Source organism: Bos grunniens, chromosome 17, assembly GCF_055505025.1.
Source record: "Bos grunniens cultivar Pamir isolate PY7600 chromosome 17, Bosgru_T2T1.0, whole genome shotgun sequence".
In the NCBI taxonomy this organism is placed as follows: domain Eukaryota; kingdom Metazoa; phylum Chordata; class Mammalia; order Artiodactyla; family Bovidae; genus Bos; species Bos grunniens.
In genome coordinates, this window is record NC_141181.1 from 11,490,562 (window position 1) to 11,507,038 (window position 16,477).

Genomic DNA, 16,477 nt, shown 5'->3' on the forward strand with positions numbered 1-16,477 from the left:
GGCAACCCACTCCAGTGTTCTTGCCTGGAGAATCCCAGGGACAGAGGAGCCTAGTGGGCTGCCATCTATGGGGTCACACAGAGTCAGACACGACTGAAGCGACTTAACAGCAGCAGCAGCAGGGACACCTGCACGCATGGTACTTCCAGTGTTGACCAAGATAGGAGTGAAATGTACTGGCTGGTGATATATAATGTGCTGTGTAAAATCTGAAACTCCCTTGAAGTCACTATGGACTAGTTTGTCTACATTATTTATGAAAAATATATAGACTGTTAACTGCACCTGGTTTACCTGGTTACATGGCCTATTTTGTCTATAAGATTGGTAGAATATAAAAGACCCCTTGGTGAAAAGGGAACTCCTGCACACTGTTGATGAGAATGTGAATTGGTAGTCACTACAGAAAAAAATAAGGGACTTCCTCAAAAAATTAAAAATAGAATTAACATATGATATAGCAATCCTAATTTTGGGTAAATTAGGAAAAATCCAGAAAAGACAAGAAATCAGTATCTTGGAGGGATATCTGCCCTCCCACTTTCAAGGCAGCATTATTTTATAATTGTCAAGATATGTAAGCAATCTAAGGGCCTTCAATGGGTGAATTTAAAAAATTTTAAAAATGTGATATATAGCATATATAATAATACATATAATGTTTCATATTCTATAATGAAATATTACTCAGCCATAAAAAAGAAGACAATCTTGCCATTTGCAATAATATAGATAAATTTGTAGGGCATTATGCCAACTGAAATAAGCCAAACAGGGATGGACAAATACTTTACAGTATCACTCTTATGTAGAATCTAAAAAAAGGCCTATTACATTGAAGCAGAGAATGGAATGGCGGTTGCCAGGGGCTGCAGGCAGGAGGAAATGGGGAGGTGTAGGTCAAAGGATACAAAATTTAAGTTATAAGATGACTAAATTCTGAGGAACTCATGTACAGCATGGTGATCAGAGTTCCCACTAGTATGCTTGAGATGTGCTGAGAGTAGGTCTTGAGTTTCAGCTTCAGCATCAGTCCTTCCAATAAATATTTAGGACTGATTTCCTTTAGGATGGACTGGTTGGATCTCTTTGAAGTCCAAGGGACTCTCAAGAGTCTTCTCCAATACCACAGTTCAAAAGCATCGATACTTTGGTGCTCACCTTTCTTTACAGTCCAACTCTCACATCCATACGTGACTACTGGAAAAACCATAGCTTTGACTAGATGGACCTTTGTTGGCAAAGTAATGTCTCTGCTTTTGAATATGCTGTCGAGGTTTTTCATTGCTTTTCTTCCAAGGAGCAAATGTCTTTTAATTTCATGGCTGCAGTCACCATCTGCAGTGATTTTGGAGCCCCCCAAAATAAAGTCTGTCGTTATTTCTATTGTTGCCCCATCTATTTGCCATGAAGTGATGGGACCAGATGCCATGATCTTAGTTTTCTAAATGTTGAGTTTTAAGCCAGCTTTTTCACTCTCCTCTTTCTCTTTTAAGAGGCTCTTTAGTTCTTCTTCACATTCTGCCATAAAGGTGGTATCATCTGCGTATCTGAGTTTATCGATATTTCTCCTGGCAATCTTGATTCTAGCTCATGATTCATCCAGCCTGGCATTTCACATGATGTACTCTGCATATAAGTTAAATAAGCAGGGTGACAATGTACAGCCCTGACGTACTCCTTTTCCTATTTGGAACCAGTCTGTTGTTCCATGTCCAGTTCTAACTGTTGTTTCTTGACCTGGATTTCTCAGATTTCTCAGGAGACAGGTAACGTGGTCTGGTATTTCCATCTCTTTAAGAATTTTCCAGTTCTTTGTGATCCACACAGTCAAAGTCTTTGGCATAGTCAACAAAGCAGAAATAGATGCTTTTTGGAATTACTTTGCTTTTTCTATGCTCTAATTAATGTTGGCAATTTGATCTCTGGTTCCTCTGCTTTTTCTAAATCCAGCTTGAACATCTGCAAGTTCATGGTTCATGTACTGTTGAAGCCTGGCTTGGAGAATTTTGAGAATTACTTTACTAGCATGTGAGATGAGTGCAATTGTGCGGTAGTTTGAACATTCTTTGGGATTGCCTTTCTTTTGGATTGGGATGAAAAATGACCTTTTCCAGTCATGGGACCACTGCTGAGTTTCCCAAACTTGCTGGCATATTGAGTGCAGCACTTTCACAGCATCATCTTTTAGGATTTGAAATAGCTCAACTGGAATTCCATCACCTTCACTAGCTTTGTTCGTAGTGATGCTCCCTAAGGCATACCTGACTTCACATTCCAGGATGTCTGTCTCTTATCATAGTAAGTTTTATTTAATAGGTCAGTTCGGTTCAGCTCAGTCATGTCCGACTCTTTGTGACCCCATGAATCACAGCACACCAGGCCTCCCTGTCCATCACCAACTCCCGGAGTTCACTCAAACTCACATCCATCGAGTCAGTGATGCCATCCAGCCATCTCATCCTCTGTCATCCCCTTCTCCTCCTGCCCCCAATTCCTCCCAGCATCAGAGTCTTTTCCAATGAGTCAACTCTTCGCATGAGGTGGCCAAAGTACTGGAGTTTCAGCTTCAGCGTCATTCCTTCCAAAGAACACCTAGGGCTGATCTCCTTCAGAATGGACTGGTTGGATGTCCTTGCAGTCCAAGGGACTCTCAAGAGTCTTCTCCAACACCACAGTTCAAAAGCATCAATTCTTACAGGTAGTCACTAAAAAAAATCCTGCCATTGTTCTGTATATATTTACAAATGTAAGGGGAATAATCATAACATGGGCTTGGTGACTCTATGCCTACTTTAGAACTTAAAAAGAAAAACAATTAACTTACCCTAACTCTGTTTATAATGGTGTTTTTCACCCTTAAAAAATAGCATTAGCTCAGAATTAGTGTCCAGTGTCTAGCTCAAAAGTTTTGGACACATTCTTTTTGCCATTGTAGCTACCTAATTAAATAAGTAATCATCTCAGAGGGGAAGAAAAGAAATTCATAGTGTGCATTGTGGTATTATTTCTGGACCCCAAGGTACATATAGAGCTTTCATTCAAGAGGTTGTGGGTCTAATCCTAGGATATAAAGAGAGACCAGTACTTTCCACTCTCCATTTTGGTAGCTCAAGTCAGGTCTGTGTTTATCAGCTTTAGGAGATTTTTTTTCTTCTCATAGAAATCAGTTTCTAAGTAAAATGGTTACTCATTAGTTTGATTCCAAGCAATGTCATGAATCACAGCCACAGATCTCTGTAGGTGAGGTCATTCTAATGAACACAGCAGTGTGGCTGTGTATCATGGTGAATATACCCAATCTCCCATTGAGCTGTAATAACCTGATTTCCCTCACCCTGGAAACAGTGCATTTCCACTGAAGCCGTGGTACTCATTTCCATGATAACATTTCCCACCAGCACTCTCAACATTGGGAAATAATTTAGTAGAGAACTTACAGAGTCTATGGCATTTTCCTCCATAAATGGTTTGTGAAGGAAAAATTTTCAGGACTTTCTTAGGAAACATAGTTCAGAGGTGAGACATATAATATTGTATCTTAGCATTCCTTTCTCTGAAAGACTTCAAGTTGCTTCCTTTAAAGTAAACTAAAAGTAAGTTTGCAACACAACTTACTTTCCAGTTGGCCAGATAGTCATTAACTAAACCAAGAAACTGTTAAATAAAATATACCTAGTCACCCAAAATAGCATGTGGAATCTAGAGCCTTTGACAAAAAAAAAAACAACCATCTTGACAATTTTATTCTTTATAGTATTATTGTTTCACCTTTTTCATTAAAGAGTCCCCAAACTCCATTCTGAAGGAGAAACAATGTACCTCGAGTTTCAGTTCAGTTCAGTTCAGTCGCTCAGTCATGTCCGACTCTGCGACCCCATGAATCGCAGCACGCCAGGCCTCCCTGTCCATCACCAACTCCCAGAGTTCACTCAGACTCATGTCCATCGAGTCAGTGGTGCCATCCAGCCATCTCATCCTCTGTCGTCCCCTTCTCCTCCTGCCCCAATCCCTCCCAGCATCAGAGTCTTTTCCAGTGAGTCAACTCTTCGCATCAGGTAGCCAAAGTACTGGAGTTTCAGCTTTAGCATCAGTCCTTCCAAAGAAATCCCAGGGCTGATCTCCTTTAGAATGGACTGGTTGGATCTCCTTGCAGTCCAAAGGACTCTCAAGAGTCTTCTCCAACACCACAATTCAAAAGCATCAATTCTTCAGCACTCAGCTTTCTTCACAGTCCAACTCTCACATCCATACATGACCACAGGAAAAACCATAGCCTTGACTAGATGGACCTTTGTTGGCAAAGTAATGTCTCTGCTTTTGAATATGCTATCTAGGTTGGTCATAACTTTCCTTCCAAGGAGTAAGCGTCTTTTAATTTCATGGCTGCAGTCACCATCTGTAGTGATTTTGGAGCCCCCCAAAATAAAGTCTGACACTGTTTCCACTGTTTCCCCATCTATTTGCCATGAAGTGATGGGACCAGATGCCATGATCTTCGTTTTCTGAACCTCGAGTTTGGCTGACATAAACTAGCAAACTCCTTGTGTGTGTGTGAGGTTTTTTCAATGTAAACTAACAATTTCTCCCTATGTGTTTGTGTGTATGTGTACACATGAGCCTTCTCAGAGCTTGAGTTTTTCATTTTTGTCCCCCAGGATATGATGGGGTATACTTCTAATTATAGATCTGTGAATATTATGAGATGTTGAATAAGGAAGAACTTAGTCCACAAGCTACTTTCTCTTCAAGGAAACGACCTTGGACAAAGAAATAACATGGTCTTCAAGCAAGGGAAAGTAGCTACCTCAGACAAAGGAAGGACATTTTCTGAGCAAATATACCTCAGTGGAAGATGTTACATATTCTTACAGAGGGAAATCCAACCTTAGTTTGCTCAGAGTCTTCCGAATATGCCACTGTGATCCCAATTCCATTGGTAAAATGCCACTCTTTTCTCATGAATGCCCTAACATCCATATGGGAGCTCGTCCCTGGCTGCAAAATCAACTTTTAGTGGAAATAACTCAGTTGACTTTTTTCCAGAATGATTATATAAAGGGTTTTAGTCCATGTTTTGAGAACAGAACTTACTATTTTGAATTTGTCATTCTCTTGTTTGTACATATATATATTTTCTGGCCATGCGTTCCATGTATCCATGTAGGGTTTCAACAGCTGTTAGAGGAGTACCTGTGCTAAGTCGCTTCAGTAGTGTCCAACTCTTTGAGAACCAATGGACTGTATCCTGCCAGGCTTCTCTGTCCATGGGATTCTCCAGGCAAGAATACTGGAGTGGATTGCCATGCCCTTCTCCAGAGGACCTTTCCAACACAGGGATTGAACTGGTATCTCTTACATCTCCTGTATTGGCAAGCAGGAGTTTTTTTGTTTGTTTGTTTAACCACTAGCACCACCTGGGAAGTGTGTCTTCAAAAGCAGGCACCCATCCTCAAATGCTTGAATTCCTCATTTTCTCATGAGGCCCTTTGGTGGTAGCTCCATGATCTGTTGGAGTTTCACTCTCAGTGAACATTGATTACAAATAATCTCAGTTGATAATTACTGTTTCACAAAAGTTGTCACAGCTTGCTGCTTCCTTACAAAACTATGAACTAAAGCCTCATTACTTTTCACATTAATGTAGATGGCCAATCCCAAGAATCTTACATTTTCCTGAAGACCATCTCCCACTATCCAGCCACTAGTACCAATATTTCTATCAGTTAGAATTCAATCCCAATGAATAGAATTTTACTGTACAGTTAGTCCCCTACATACGAACCTTCAAGTTTTGAACTTTGAAAGATGTGAATGTATGTTCGCATGTCTGGTCACATAAGTTAGTTCACGTGTCTGCATACATTGTCACATGTGTGTATCATCTACAAGTGGTTGTGCTTTTGTGTACTTAACTGTACAGTACTGTATAGAATACAGTAGTGCACTATCTTTATTTCAAGCCCAGGAAGTCCAGAAGCAAGTGTAAAACCAACAGTGATGTTGCTGGTCCTGGTAATGCTGCTGCTGCTGCTGCTGCTAAGTCACTTCAGTCGTGTCCGACTCTGTGCGACCCCAGAGACGGCAGCCCACCAGGCTCCCCCATCCCTGGGATTCTCCAGGCAAGAACACTGGAGTGGGTTGCCATTTCCTTCTCCAATGCATGAAAGTGAAAAGTGAAAGGGAAGTCACTCAGTCGAGTCCGACTCTTAGCGACCCCATGGACTGCAGCCTACCAGGCTCCTTCGTCCATGGGATTTTCCAGGCAAGAGTACTGGAGTGGGGTGCCATTGCCTTCTCTGGGTACTGGTAATAAATGCCAGCTATTGAACTGTACTGCAAGATTCCTTGGTGGCTCAGACAGTAAAGAATCTTCCTGCAATGCAGGAGACCCAGGTTCGATCCCTGGGTTGGGAAGATACCCTGGAGAAGGAAATGGCAACCCACTCCAGTATTCTTGCCTGGAAAATCCCATGGAAAGAGGAGTCCATGGGGTCGCAAAGAGTCGGACTCTAATGAGAGACTAACACACACATACTGTAGGATTAATAATGTTTGCTTTCCTGTGTGTGTATATTTGTTTTTTAATGTATTATTTGTGTGAGAAGTATTATAAACCTACTATAGTACAATTCTATATGCTGATCTTGTTAGTTGGGTACTTGGGCTAACTTTGTTGGACCTAGGAACAAATTGGACTTACGAAGGTACTCTTGGAAAGGAACTCATTTGTATGTAGGGGGCTTATTTTAATGAAAATTTACTGTAAATTGAACAAAAGGGAATGGACAGAGATCTGAAAAATCAGGACTTGGAACTGGCAAGAATCAATGCAGATTCTGAGACTAAGAAAGTAGAAACTACAGCAATGATCTAACAAGCCCCAAACTGGCCTTGCTTATGTCATATTCTGCTTTCTTGGCTAGAGGAGAATAGAATACCTAAATCTGCCCCCCTGGACTGTGTCTAGTGGAAAGTTGACATTTTCTTAAGACACACTTTCAGAAATAAGAAAAGGATGCAATAACAGCCAAGCCACATGCAAATTTTTGGTTGTACACAAAAGCTCTTGTAGAGGCTGCACACAAATGACAGTGTATGTCAGAGGATTCCTAATAACCAACCCACATACAAATAAGTTAATTGGATTCAGATTTTTAGAAAATTATTTTAGTTCATTTTCCTACTACAAATTTAAGACAGGTAGTTTGTGACTTGGCTATTATGAGTTCATCAAGGCCTCCTTGTCACTTTTCACCAGTTTTTACACTTGTTCTATATTTTCTCTTCCTCTCTTTTATACCCTTTAATTTTCCCTTTGTCTTAATTTAGTATTCCATTCCTAAGAAAGGTTCAGAGGATGACAAACAGCACATATACTTATCTCTTTTAATAAAAATGTTTAAGTAACTAAAACAATAATATTAATAATAGTGATAAAAATAGGGTAAGAACTGTCCGTGGATGAGGGAGTTTTAAAACTGTCAGAAGATACACAGTGGAAGGGAGCAGAGTGAAAGGTAAGATAGTAAAGAAAACCACAGCACTCAAGTGGCTGAGGATAATCTTCTAACAAAACCCTGGTGTCACTGCTCAGCATCTACAGGGGAAGAAGAGTAGGAGAAGTGGGGCTGAAAATAAGGGGGAAACTCTGAACATGATACAGTTTAACTGCTCAACACCCTATGTAACACACTCACCCCCAGGCAGAGAGCAGGAAAGAGCCCTTTAAACCACAGCACATTTAGTAAAGACTTTCAGTGAAATTTCAAGGGGAAGTTTAGGTTCCAGGTGGACTCCTTGTTATTCTGGCATAGAGGACACAGCCTGAGCACTGATTCTCTAAGTTCTCATCCTAAAAGAAACTCAAAGAGATGTAGCTTGCCCACTTTATCCACAGCTATGGAGACTCTCACTTAAGGAAGAAACTTGGAGAAGAGTCCTATTCAAACAAGAAGGAAACTTACACAGAGATACAGTCCTTCTCTCTTAAATAGGAATCAATGTCTTTAGCACTGATGCTGAATCCCCCCCTTATTTTCTAAATTCCATAGTTGAAGATCTTGATTTTTAGCATTCATATGACTACTCAAAATAAAGATCATATTTTCCAGCTGCTCTTGAAGCTAAAGATGACAATGTGATAAAGTTCTTTCCAATGGGGTATAGCAAGAAACCATGCATTCATCTTCTTGGAAAGACTATGGCATTATTCCCAATTCTAGGTGGGGAAGGCAGAGGAAGTAATGAGAGGAATTACATATGGAAGAATCAGTTCTAGGCACCTCTGTTTATTCTGTTACTCGTTCAATTAATTTAAAAAATATTTTGAACACATACTATATATGAACTCCAGTACCATTCCAGGGAATTCAGAGAAAAGTAAGACAAAAATAAGAGCTCTTTGCTCTTAAAGAGATCCCAATCTTTCAGTGGAAATTTACTCATATAAACCAAGCACCGCACAAAGTAATGGGCTTCCCTGGTAGCTCAGTTGGTAAAGAATCTGCCTGCAATGTGGGAGACCACCTGCAGTGCAGGAGACTTGGGTTTGATCTCTGGGTCAGGAAGATTCCCTGGAGAAGGAAATGGCAACCCATTCCAGGATTCTTGCCTGGGAAATCCCAGGGACAGAGGAGCCTGGCAGGCTGCAGTCCCCATGGGGTCGCAACTTAGTGACTAAACCAACTCATGCAAAGTAATACTTTTAATAATGAAAGTAGGTCTAAGGGGAAGGAGTTGAGAGAGAGAGAGAGTTTAATTCTGTGAGGCTGTTGTAGAGTCCTCAAAGTTTTCAGAAGGGTCAGTCTCTAGATACAGTTACACCTGAAGCTGGCATCTTTGTGTTGCAGAAAACAGTGTTTGCATTTTTTGCTTAAACCAGTTTGAGCCAGGATTCTGTCACTTACAAATAACATTCTCTGAGCTCCTTAGCTCTATGAACTCTCGGGCTAAGGAGTGGAGAAAGAGAATAACCAAAGAACTGCCAGTGAAAAACAGCAAACAGGAGGAATAAATCCAAAGAGGCTGGAGGAACCTCCTAGAAAGCCACACTGAGAGAGCCTCATGCTGGAAGGAAGGTGCATGGAATTTACATACCTCAAAGCTGAAAAAGCAGGAAGAACTTGAACAGAATTCACAGTCAGTCACCTGTGGAGCTGTGTTAAGATGTTTCTGGAAACTGAGAAATGAGTTCATGAGAACAGAATTTGAGGGGTCCCATGGAGCCCAGTCACAGGTAGTCACAGTGATCGATTGAATGTATTCAATATAATGTAAATTTACTTGGTGGATGTAATTTAGTAATTTATTGCAGCAAATTAGATGTTGGAATGAAAGTGTGGCTATGGTTGCTATGCTTGTAGTCCAAATAGAATCGATTTATGATTAACAGAATGGTGTGAGCAGTACACCTGACTCGCTTTCTTACAGTGCGTGACAGTAGCCAATGAATAAAAACTTAGCTTTCCAGCACATCTATATTTGCGGATTAATAAGCAGCAAGCTTCACTGTCTTGCCCTCTATCTGTACGAGACAATGAGCCAGGAAGTTCACTTCCTTATATTTACATGTGAGAGAAGGGGTGGAACCTTGGACTGCGATTAACTGGCTGACATTAAGTGGGTGTAAATATAAAATTCTGAGTTTCAGAGGAAGTTTTAAAATATATATGTAAAGACAGAACGCGGGGAGAGTCTATGAAAGAGACCTTGAGATTTTAGCTCATCACCACTCAAAATTGGATTCTCTATCTGAAGACAGGATTGGGAAAGTTGTTTGCGTGGGACATGAAAAAAAAAATGGTTCTGAGCGCAACAGAGGCTGAGGAAGATGAGAATGAAGACTTATCCAGCTGGATAAAGTGGGGTCTTGGGGGTCTTGAACGCCAAGCTGAGCGTTTTTCTATCAATGCGTGGACGATAGGGCAATGTTGCAAAATATTGAGAATGCAGTGCCGAGAGGGAAATGATTCAGGTAGGCAAATTAGAGGCCTCTTGGATAAGGTGAACTAATTTCTGAGAGCTGTCTAACTTCTGAGAGCCGTCTGGCGTGAAAAAGCTGCCGGGTCCGTGGACGTCCCCAGCACTGCGCACACTAGGCCCCACCCCTAAAAGGCTCCGCCCCTGAGTCCGAGGAGAGTGGAAGCTGCACCAATCCAGAATCTCAGTTTAGCCTAACCCCGCCCCCTTCCGTCCCGTCCCGCCCTCTCTGTATCCCAGGAGACGCTCTTGCGTCCTCTCGATGCGCGTGCTCCGCTGTGTCTGGGAACCACCGCAGGAGGAGAGGGCAGCGCCGGCGCCCAGCACCTGCCACGGGTGAGGGACACACTTCGGCGGAACAGAAAACCAGAGTTGTTCCCCAGGACCAATCCATCGAGATTCGTGGCGGACTCCAAGAAGAAGACGGGTTATTTTTCCAGGCAGTCTCTCCTCTGACCCATACAGACCTTCCTCAGTCAGTGAGCGGCAAGCTTACTAAGCCAAGGCCCTCGCCATTTATTTCAAGAAATGCATAGAAGGGGGAGCACAGAAAGGCTCTCTCCTCACCGCCCAGTTTACCCTTTGAGGGCAGTGGAAAAAATTAATTAGTCCTGTTTAGAACTGGGTAGGAACTGAGATGCCCTCAGTTTTGGTAGATAACCAAAGTTTGAGAGATCACATTATCCCTAATGTCACATTTATATAATACATCGATTTTTGTTCTTGTTTAGTCGCTAAGTCGTGTCTGACTTTTGGGAAAACCCCATGGACAGTGGAGCCTGGCGGGCTACAGACCATGGGGTCACAAAAGAGTCCCAAAAGAATATATCAATAGTATTTCAGATGTATTGATCTTTCATTGAATTAGTGATTAGGTTCTCCCATAGGAGCTATACTTCTTTTTTTTTTTATGGTTTGCATCTTTAATCATTGACATAATAAGTCAGCTGTCACAGCAAGATTTTTGTTTTTTTTAAGTTTATATAACGACAAGTAGATACCTGGTGTTTCGTGATACGAATAAATCTTATTCCATGATTTAGAGCGGTGAGGGGAGTTAGTGAGTTAGTCTGTTGACTAATTTTTAACTTTTTCTCTTCTCTCCTTTGCTATTATTCTTTGCTTCCAAATTTTTAGGCTGAAGTCTGTAAACCTGGAGAGACCTTCAGCAGTAATCTCCAAATGTAAGTTGAGTGAAACATGGCCCACTTTCAAACACTTTTCCTGCTTTAAGTTTTGATTTAACTGTCAATCATGTCAGTTAGCAGGAAATGTGTGGTTTCTATTTATTTACAACCTATTTACCTCTCATAGAGTGCTAAATGTGTCCGAAAATACAAGGGATAAACATTTACTGACTTTTTATTTTATGTGATTATTTTTTACTCTGTTCAGGAGCAGATTACTGACATTTCTTCTGTAGCTTTCTTTAAACTTTCATAGTAAAAGAGCTTGTGGTGATAATGTGAAAAGTTCCAATTCTTATCGATGATCTTGTTGATGATAGTAAAATCATATTTATTTTGAACTCTCTTGATGACACATGATATTTTTGCTTGCTGTGTTTATTGGTTTTATTTCTCACATTTCAGCTTTTTCCCCCCAAGGTGACTGAATTCTGGAGATAGTGGTCAGCCTCAAACATAGTTACTCCCCAGGTAGCCGGTGTCTATACAACTCTAGGCTTCCCCTTCCTTTGTGTTTCTTGATAAGGGTATCTCTGGGGATTGTGGGGGAAAGAGGGTTACTCTTTGAAGAATTTTACTTGGGGGCCAGAAACTTAAACTCACACCATGGGACACATTCAGCCTGATCCACCTCTCTCAAACCTTTCATCCTGTATTTCTCCATTCTTATTTGTCTTTGCATGTGGGGGCCAAACTTAGAGATTGTAACTGTGATACAGGAGCCAACCAGGAGATCAAAGAATCCACCAAATCTCCTCTGAATACCAACAGTGGAATGGCTGAGGGCAACCTTTTGATCTTTGTCTCGGCTCCTGTGGTGCCTAGAGTACTCTGCCCATTTGGTAGCAATGGGGGAGCTGCCTCTGGGTCCCCTAACAGACAGCTTCACCCTGACCTCCTAGGGCTAGGCTCATTTGGGTACCAGCCAGGGAAGTACCACTCATTATTCTCCCTTAGGTACCCATCTTGAGGTAGCACCCATCATGTGTGGTGTGGAGCTAGGAGGAGCCTGATAAAGTGTCAGTTGTGAAGGATGATGGGTTCCATTTCTGCTTCAGGCCTAGATCAGCCACTCCCAGCACTAATCCCATTCCTTCTGGATGGAGCCCACTAGAAAGCAGGGAATACTCTCTAGTCCACACCAGGAAAATGATACTGTTCATATTAACAAAGAACAAAAGGCTTTCTTCACTCAACAGGTATGATTTCAGCCTGAAATGACAGGCCCCTACGTGTGCTTGCATTTTTTCTCACTTTTTTCCCTTTGGTTTGCTTCTATATGCTAAAATGCAGCTATTTTCTACTCTAAGAACATTCAGCAGAAATAAGACTGAACTGATCAGACATAAAAGAGATGGTGATTACTTAGATAGGAAAATAATATGTTACAGGATCCTTTTACATATTTGATGCATTTCAAATATTATGTCTGTCATAAAATTTGGTTCAACAGCTACCTATTATGTAAAACAAAATATCTTTACATAGCCATGTATGGGTTGTAAAAAACAAATCCCCCTTTCCCAACAGGCATAGGCTAGGGAGGATGTGGGGCTTAGAGCAGGGAAGGGAGCCCGTCACATTCCACCCTAACCTTGAGCTTAAACTTTCAACATAGAATGGTTGAAGGATATTTTTTCCAGCACACAGTTAATAATTTTTTTCCACTTTATCATTCAGCTCTGACCACCCCCCATTCAGAGTTGTGCCTTGAGGCTTGCCAGCAGGGCTTGCAATACTTACATTAAACTAAATTTAAGAGTAAAGGTGCTCCTGCTGCTAATGTTCTTAGATCAGAGGAGAGCAAAATGAAGGAACTGGCAGCTGAAACTTTAATGGTTGGAAACGTTGACTCAGATTAAAAAAAAAAATTCACAGTTGATCTGTGTGACAAAGAAGACATGTTCCTCTCCACGTCTAACATGTGCATAAGATTTTATTAGATGCTTATATTTTCTAGCAGAACTGGTCTAACCCAAGTAAACATCAGTGAGGATTAATTTTATATCACAACCTGGTAGGCCAGCTCTTGGGAGGCTTATACACGCCTTGCTGGAATACATGAGATGGCACTGAGTTTCTGGGGTTTGGTCCCTCTCTGTGCGAGCTAAGTTGCTTAGTCATGTCCAACTCTTTGTGACCCCATGGACTATAGCCCACCGGGCTCCTGTGTCCATAAGATTCTCCAGGCAAGAATACTGGAGGGGGTAGCCATTTGCTTCTCCAAGAGATCTTCCCAACCCAGGGACTGAATCTGCATCTCTTATGTCTCCTGCATGGACAGGTGGGTTCTTTACTACTGGTGCCACCTGGGAAGTATATTTGGTCCCACTGTGTACACGTGTCTGGGTCTTCCTAGTGTTTGAAGAAATTGCAAGTACCTTTTTCTGGTTTTGAAGCTCCTTGAGAAACCCTTCAAAGGTCCCTAAGATTATGCAGAGATCACCTTTGCCTGATGCCTTTGGTAAGCATAGGGGCTGTCAGAACAGAGTCTTCATTTGTCAGGGAAGGAATGTCCAGACTGAATCAAGAACAAGCTTCCTTTCTTTCCCTTTCCAAATCCCCTTGGGGCAGACAGGTCTGGGTTAGGAGCTGAGATGGCCCAGATTTGCTCTGATTTGTTCCATAACAGCTGAGGACTCTGCAATCCAGAGTCTTCGCAGCTTCTCTGAAACAGGCTCACAAGGAGTAGGATTGGGGAGCCTTTGCCCTTTAAATCTGTTCACCAGGTCTAATTCTGCCTTAGCTTTAACTTCTCACTACATGTTCTATACAGTATTGTCATTTAGTAAGTTCTGTTTATCCAGTTAACTCAACAAGTTGATATAACATCTGATCAGAAAAATACAAATTTTTATATACAAAAAAGTTAAGTAACTTTCTTACGAAGTTATGGCATATAATACATTATGTTTCTTAAATGTTTGTTTTGGAGGAGATGACTGACATTTGCTATTTAGACTGAGTGCTTTAAAACTATAACTGTATAAAAATAAGTAGACCTTATGTTTCAAGGATCATGTCATACACTAATAATCTGGGCAATATTAGGATTCTATAGACTTTCCCCATGGCTCAGTGGTAAAGAATCACTTGCAGTGCAGGAGACACAGGAGATGTGGGTTTGATCCCTGGGTCAAGAAGATCCCTTGGAGGAGGAGGAAATGACAATCCACCCCAGTATTCTTGCCTGGAGAACCCCATGGACAGAGGAGACTGGCAGGCTACAGTCCAAAGGGTCACAAAAAGTCAGACGTGACTGAGCACACACACACACGCATTATATCTAAAACATGACACTTATCTCCATTAGAATTTTCTCTTTATTATGCAAATAATTATTTTCAGGCCAAGGTATTTTTTTTTTTTCAGAAACACTAGACTGCCTATTTCCACACTGAATTTCAAAAGACTTTTCCTCAAATCTCATTGCTTTTCCAGCCTCCATCTTGCCATGGCTTTGTACACAGCTCTAGAGGAATATCTTGTCTCTGTAGGTCACAGGCAGTCCTACCTTGAGTCTGACCACATCTCTCTCTCCACCTCTACCTAAACCACCATCCTCTGTCATCCAGATTTCATAGCAACCTCCAGCTGGTCTCCATGTCTTCCTTTCTGCCCCCTACAGTCCAAGTCTAAAAGGGATGCCAGAGTCATCCTCTCAGGGTAGAAGTCAAACTGTCACTCCTGGGCTCAAAGCCTCCAATCAGCGTAAAAGTCCTAGTTTTTTATGGTAATCTTCAAGACCCCATATCATCAGAACACCACCAAATTTCTCCTTAACTTCTCTGATGTCATATTTTTCTGCTGCTATTCATCCCTGGCTACTGGTGAGCACTGGGTCCTTTTTAGTTCCCTGCTTGATTTTCAGCTATAGATCCCATCATCATCTGATCTTCTGTGTTATTTTTGCTTTTTTGTGTATTGTCTGTTTCCCCACCATACTGACCCTATCATATAGATTCTGTGAGGTTAGAGATTTTTGTCTTTTTGTTCACTGCCTCATCTTCAGTACCTAAAATAGTACCTGGCACGAAGTAGTAGCTTAATGCATATTTGTTGATTAAGGCCCAGATTGATGGTGATTTACCCTAGGTCACACAGATAACAAATACTGGAGGAAGTGATTTAGAACCTGAAATGAGCCTTGCTTATGGGTATGTGACCCATAATGGTAGATGTAGAAGTCAAATGGTAGAGGTCAAAACTTGTGGAGATAGTGGTGGTAGAATCAAGAGGCTGTGGTCTTCTGAATGCCTCTCCAACAGGAGAAGGTGCGTTCTTTTGTATCTGAAAGTGCTTGTAACATGGTGACAATTTTCCACTATAAGTCCATCAGCATCACGCCCACACTTCTTCCTTTTTGGAGTAAGATTTAGATAACTTGATTTTATAGATCTACCTTCATTATGGCTCACTTACTTTCTCCACTGTGGCATATTGCACTTCCCAAAGATAGCCATCCATCCCGCATCTTCCTCTTACAATGTGACTTCAATGCTTTCCCCTCAGTGGGTGAGTCTATTTCATTAGCCTTAAATCTAGGCAGCCTATTTTCACAATGGAAGTCATGCTATGTGACTTCCAAAGCCAGACCCTGGGAATACAGCGTCCACTTGGCTTTTCTTTGGGTACTTGCCTTTCTAGCCCTGATCAACCACTTAAGAAGTATGAGGCTGCCAGGCTAAGAGGAAGCCCAAGCCACATGAGGAGGTCACATGTATGTGTTCTGAGAGATAGCCCCAGCTGAGGTCCCAGCTAATAGCATTCACCACCAGATATATGAGTGAAGACCTTATAGGTATTTCCTGTTTCCCACCACTGAGTTACCCCTAAACTTCTGAGTCTTCTCAGCAGAGGCCCCAGTCAAAATGGAGTAGGAAAAAGCTATCCCCACTGTGCCTTCTCCTAACTCCTGACCCACATAAAATGAAAGGTAATACATTGATTGTTGTTTTAAGCAATCTTTTTTAAACCACTACACTTTTAAATTGAAGTATAGTTGATTTACAATGTTTCAAGCATATAGCAAAGTTTTGATCAGTTATATATATCTGAATATATGTATGAGGTGAAGTGAAGTCGCTCAGTTGTGTTCGACTCTTAGCAACGCCATGGACTGTAGCCTACCAGGCTCCTCTGTCCATGGGATTTTCCAGGCAAGAGTACTAGAATGGGTTGCCATTTCCTTCTCCAGGGGATCTTCCCAACCCGGGGATTGAACCTGGGCCTCCCATATTACAGGCAGACACTTTACCATCTGAGCCACCAAGGAAGCCCCTGTACACATATAATATATGTATACTCTT

General features: G+C 41.5%; 1 protein-coding gene across 1 annotated transcript in view; it reads left to right on the top strand.

Moving 5' to 3' along the window:
- The first annotated feature begins 10,234 nt into the window (after positions 1–10,234).
- TTC29 (tetratricopeptide repeat domain 29) overlaps positions 10,235–16,477 on the top strand; it is a 279,515-nt gene continuing 273,272 nt past the window's right edge. The window contains exons 1-2 of the mRNA XM_086346476.1: positions 10,235–10,317; positions 11,119–11,165. The gene's annotated coding sequence lies outside the window, so the exon portion shown is untranslated. The remainder of the gene's footprint in view (positions 10,318–11,118; positions 11,166–16,477) is intronic.